The sequence below is a fragment of the Zalophus californianus genome, chromosome X, assembly GCF_009762305.2.
Source record: "Zalophus californianus isolate mZalCal1 chromosome X, mZalCal1.pri.v2, whole genome shotgun sequence".
Taxonomy (NCBI): domain Eukaryota; kingdom Metazoa; phylum Chordata; class Mammalia; order Carnivora; family Otariidae; genus Zalophus; species Zalophus californianus.
Window position 1 is genome coordinate 19,506,258 of NC_045612.1, and position 6,136 is coordinate 19,512,393.

The 6,136-nt window shown below is 40.0% G+C and overlaps 1 pseudogene; it reads left to right on the top strand.

The window, feature by feature from the left end:
• The first annotated feature begins 356 nt into the window (after positions 1-356).
• Positions 357-664, top strand: LOC113930944 (annotated as a pseudogene).
• Positions 665-6,136: the final 5,472 nt, after the last annotated feature.

The following is a 6,136-nucleotide window of genomic DNA, read 5'->3' on the forward strand; positions in this document are numbered from 1 at the left end:
GGCCGATGGAGGCCCCCTCCCCCGCCGTCTATCCTCCCGAATATCGCCTTGGATTCACTTCTCCGCATGTCCTACCTTCCAGTACGTGGTCGCTTTTCTGTTCAGAGAGTTGTTGCTATTCTTTTCTTCGATCTCCTGTTGAGTTCGTGGGTGTTCAGAATGGTTTGATCCCTATTCAGCTGAATTCCCGAGACCAGACAAAATCCAGGTCTCCTACTCCTACGCCATCTTGCTCCGCCCCCCTCCCCCATGACATTTCATGGGAGCATTTAGGCCGTTCACATTAAAAAATGGACAGAAGAGCCTTGCAGTGGCGGCAGCTCCAGAACAGAGTACGAACTGCGGCGGCCAGAGTCATGGCAGGGCAGGCGTTTAGAACGTTCCTTCCCCTCTTTGACCGAGTTTTAGTTGAAAGGAGTGCAGCTGAAACTGTAACCAAAGGAGGTATTATGCTTCCAGAAAAATCTCAAGGAAAAGTGTTGCAAGCAACAGTAGTAGCTGTTGGATTGGGCTCTAAAGGAAAGGGTGGAGGATTCAACCAGTTAGTGTGAACGTTGGAGATAAAGTTCTTCTCCCAGAATATGGAGGCACCAAAGTAGTTCTAGATGACAAGGATTATTTCTTATTTAGAGATGGTGACATTCTCGGAAAGTATGTGGACTGAAATTATTAAAATGGCATGAAGTGAAGCTGCCCATTCCAGTGAAGTTGTGAAATCTTTCATCATGTAAATAATTTTCATGTTTCTCTTTTATAATAAACTAAAGGTATCCAAACTAATGATATCCAGTGTCTCTAAAATTTAGTTTTAGTGTACTGATATAAACATTAGCAAATAAAAATGCATAAATGAAAAATTAAAAAAGGGCAGAAGACATGAACAGACACTTCTCCAAGGAAGATATACAAATGGCTAATAGACACATGAAAAAATGTTCAACATCATTAGCCATCAGGGAAATTCAAATCAAAACATTGAGATATCACCTTACACCAGTTAGAATGGCAAAAATTGACAAGGCAAGAAGCAACAAATGTTGGAGAGGTTGTGGAGAAAGGGGAACCCTCTTACACTGTTGGTGGGAATGCAAGTTGGTACAGCCATTTTGGAAAGTGGAAGCCACTTTGGCGGTTCCTCAAAAAGGTAAAAATAGAGCTACTCTCTGACCCAGCAATTGCACTCCTGGGTATTTACCCTAAACATACAGATGTAGTGAAAAGAAGGGCCACATGCACCCCAATGTTCATAGCAGCAATGTCCACAATAGCCAAACTGTGGAAGGAGCCGAGATGTCCTTCAACAGATGAATGGATAAAGAAGATGTGGTCCATATATACAATGGAATACTACTCAGCCATCAGAAAGGATGAATACCCATCTTTTGCATCAACATGGATGGAACTGGAGGAAATTATGCTAAGTGAAATAAGTCAAACAGAAAAATAATTATGGTTTCACTTATCTGTGGAACATAAGGAATAGCATGGAGGACATTAGGAGAAGGAAGGGAAAAATGAAGGGGGGGAATCGGAGGGAGAGATGAACCATGAGAGACTATGGACCCTGGGAAATAATCTGAGAGTTTTAGTTGGGGAGGGGGGATGGGTGAGCCCGGTGATGGGTATTAAGGAGGGCACGTACTGCATGGAGCACTGGGTGTTATATGCAAACAATGAATCGTGGATCACTACATCAAAAAGTAATGATGTAATGTATGGAGACATAACATAATAAAAGTATTTTATTTATTTATTTGTCAGACACAGAGAGAGAGAGCACAAGCAGGGAGAGCAGTAGGCAGAGGGAGTCCCTGGACTGAATACTTTTTTCCCCCCAAATTTATATCTTGAGGCCTAATCTCCACTTGATGGTATCCAGAGATGGAGCTGTTGGGAAGTAATTACATCATGAGGGTGGAGCCCTCATGAAAGGATTTGTGCCCTTGTAAGACACACAAGAGGGTGCCTGGGTGACTCAGTGGGTTAAGCATGTCTTTGGCTTAGCTCATGATCTCAGGGTCCTGGGATTGGGCCCCACATTGGGCTCTCTGCTCAGCGAGGAGTCAGCTTCCCCCCGTCTCTGCCCCTTTCCCCAACTTGTGCACTCTCGCACTCTCTCTCTCAAATAAATAAATAAAATCTTTAAAAAAAGAACAAGAGAAATGATCTCTTTCTTGGCCATGTGAGGATATAATGACAAGGTAGCCCTCTACAAGCCAGGAAGAGGGCTCTCACCAGATGCCAGATTTGCAGTGTCTTGATCTTGGAAATAAATAAGCCCTGTGTTGGGCTCTGCACTCAGCAGGGAGAATCTTCATTTTTCCCTTCCTACTATCTTCTTCTTTTTTTTTTTTTTTAGCATATAATGTATTATTTGTTTCAGGGGTACAGGTCTGTGATTCATCAGTCTTACACAGTTCACAGCACTCACCATAGCACATACCCTCCCCAGTGTCCATCATCCAGGCCCCCATCCACCCCTCATCACTCCAGCAACCCTCAGTTTGTTTCCTGAGATTAAGAGTCTCTTATGGTTTGTCTCCCTCTCTGGTTTCATCTTGTTTCATTTTTTCCTCCCTTCCCCTATGATCCTCTGTCTTGTTTCTCAAATTCCTCATATAAATAATTAAAATCTTTAGAAAAAAATCCAGTTCATAATAATGGGCAAATAATTTGAATATTTTACTAAAGAAGATATATTTATAGCTAATAAATACATGAAAATATGCTCAAACTTCACTAGTTATTAGGAAAATGTAAATTGAAACCACAATATTATGCCACTACAGACCCATTAGAATGGTCATAATTGGGGCACCTGGGTGGCTCAGTTGGTTAAGCGTCTGCCTTCGGCTCAGGTCATGATCCCAGGGTCCTGGGATTGAGCCCCACATCGGGCTCCTTGCTCAGCGGGGAGCCTGCTTCTCCCTCTGCTTCTTTTTTTTTTTTTAAGATTTTATTTATTTATTTGACAGAAAGAGACACAACGAGAGCAGGAACACAAGCGGGGGGGAGTGGGAGAGGGAGAAGCAGACTTCCCACTGAGCAGGGAGCCCGATGTGGGACTCGATCCCAGGACCCCGGGATCAAGACCTGAGCCAAAGGCAGACGCTTAAAGACTGAGCCACCCAGGCGCCCCTCTCCCTCTGCCTCTGCCTGCTACTCTGCCTGCTTGTGCTTTCTCTCTCTGTCAAATGAATAAATAAAATCTTTAAAGAAAAAATAAGAATGGTTATAATTTTATTTATTTTTAATGATTTTTTTCCAGCCTCTGGCACGTATTTATTTATTTGAGAGAGAGAACATATGAGTGAGTAAGGGGCAGTGGGGAGAGAATCTTCAATTAGACTCCCTGCTGAGTGCAGAGCCCAACACAGGGCTTAATCTCACAGCCCATGAGATCATGACCTGAAATGTTCTAGCCAGTGCAAGAGGAAAAAGAAAAGCATCCCGAATGCATTTTTTTTTCCTGCTTGCTTCCTTAAGCATCCTGAATGCTTAACCAACTGAGCCACCCAGGTGCCCCTGGAATAGCTATAATTTTAGAATAGATAATTACAAGTATTGTTGAGGGTGTAGAGAAACTGGATCTCATACATGCCAGTGGGAATGTAAAATTATATTGGCACTTTGGAAAATGGCTTGACTATTTCTTTAGAGAGAAAATGTAGGACACAGAAACTAAAACAAGTGGGACTACATAAAATTAAAGAGCTTCTGAGCAGCAAAGGAAACAATACATTGAAAAGGCAACCTACAGAATGGGAGAAAGTACTCACAAACCATATATCTGCTAAGGGGTTAATATCCAAAATATACTAAAAAACTCATACAACTCAATAGCAAAATAAAAAAAAAAAAAGGAAATAATCCAATTAGAAAATTGGCAAAGGACCTGAATAGATATTTTTCTAAAGACACACAAATAACTAATAGGTGTATGAAAACATCCTTAACATTACTAGTCATCATGGAAAGGAACATTCAAACCTCAATGAGATATCGCCTTATACCAGTTAGGATGGCTGTTATCAAAAACACAAGAGATAAAAATGTTGGCAAGGATGGGGAGACAAGGGAACTCTTCTGTACTGTTGGTGGGAAAGTAAAATGGTCTAGCCACTATTGAAAATAGAATGACAGTTCCTCAAAAAATTAAGAATTGAATGACCATATTATTCATCAGTCCCCTTCCTGGGTATATCACTCTCAATAGGCTGATTTCAATTTCTTCAGAAGGTATTTCTTCTTCAGATATATCTAAGAGATATCTGCACACCCATGTTCATTGTAGCATTGCTCACAATAGACAAGATTTGGAAACAATTTAAGGGTCCCCTAAAGGATAAATAGATAAAGATGTAGAAATTTTAAGCCATGAGAAAGAAAAACATCCTGCTAATTGTGAGAACATGGATGGACCTTGAGGGCATTATGCCAAGTGAGATTAGTCACAGAAAGACAAATACCGTATGATGTAACTTCTATGTGGCCAAACTCATGAAAACAGTAGAATGGTGGTTACTATAGATTGGCTGGTTGGGGAATTGGGGAGATGTTGTTTAAGGGTACAAGCTTGCAACTTATAGAGAAATAAGTTCTGGAAATTGAATGCACAGCATAGTCTTTCGTGCTGGTCTCAGCCTATTGATAGTGATGCTATTGGTTAGAAATTCCTGGGGGCACTCACGTGGGACCATGGTAAGCCCCCACAGACATCTTCCCTTTTGGAACCAATGTTGTGGCTGGACAGGCCCTTGTGGTTCTTAGCATGATTGCAAGATGCACTGCAACAATGACCATCAAGAAACTCTGGGAAAAAATACAGGTATGTTATTTACAATTCCTGAAGGTTATACAGTCTGCCTGAGGCTACACAGCGAGGACTTGATGAGAGAGGAGGAGAGAAAAGAGAGTGTGAGTGAGCATGGACTTGGGGTTCTGCTTTTATTGAGGTCCAGGGTGGAGGCCTGGAGTTTCTCTGGTTCACTATTCATTGAGTTTTAAACAAGAGCAGGAATTAAAGCTTGGGAAGGGAAAAACAAGTGGCCAAACTCAATTATTTAAGTCAACCAAAGATTTCTAAAACAAAAGAACTTCAGGAGTGGGGCAGCCTGGCCCTTTCTCTAGTCTTGTAGCTTGCAATGTGTTTGAGATAGCCGTCTTTGAAGTGGATGCCTCATTAATCGCAAGCTCAATATTAGCACTTGCATTACAACAAACGAGCAAACAAAAAAACCTGCCCCAGCCTTACACTACACATAGTTACTATAGTCAACAATACAGTATTATAAACCTCAAAGTTGCTAAGAGGCTAGATCTTAATTGTTCTCACCACAGAAAAAGAAATGGTGATGATGTGTCATGACAGAGGTGTTAGCTAATGCTGTAGTGGTAATCCAATTGCAATATATAAATGTGTGAAACCAATACACTGTACACCTTAAACTTACACAATGTTATATGTCATTATATCTCAATTTTCAAAAAATAATAAAAAACTGTAAGTTTAGGATATGACCCTTCTAGTCCCCTTGAAGGTATCTACCCATGAGAAATGAAAATATATGTCCACACAAGGATATACACGAATTTTCATAGCAATATTATTTAGTGTAGCTGCACACTAAACAATCTAATGTCTATCACCAGGTATATAGATAACCAAAATGTGGTATATGCCTCTAATGGAATATTAGTCAACAATAAAAGGGATGAACCTCAGAAACGTTTCACTAAGTGAAAAAAGCCCAATTCAAAAGAAAGCATATTGTATTTCATTTTATGAAATGTCAAAACAAGACAAAGTTATAGAGACAGAAGACGGATATATGTTTGTGAATGGATGGAGTTGGGAGTGAGAAAGCAAACTCAAATTTTGCAAATTAATTTCAAATTTAATTACAGATTAATTAATTTTGCAAGTTGCAAGTTGCAAGTATAAGGAAACTTTTAGGTGATTGAAATGATCTAAAACTAGATTGTGGTGGGTATATAACTATAAATTTACTGGAATTCATTTGAATTTTATACTTATAATGAGTGAATATTACAGTATGTAAATTATCTTCTGATTAAGCTGTTAAAAATTTTAAAAAATGAGAAAATAGAATAACTACACATACAGGAAAGGTAA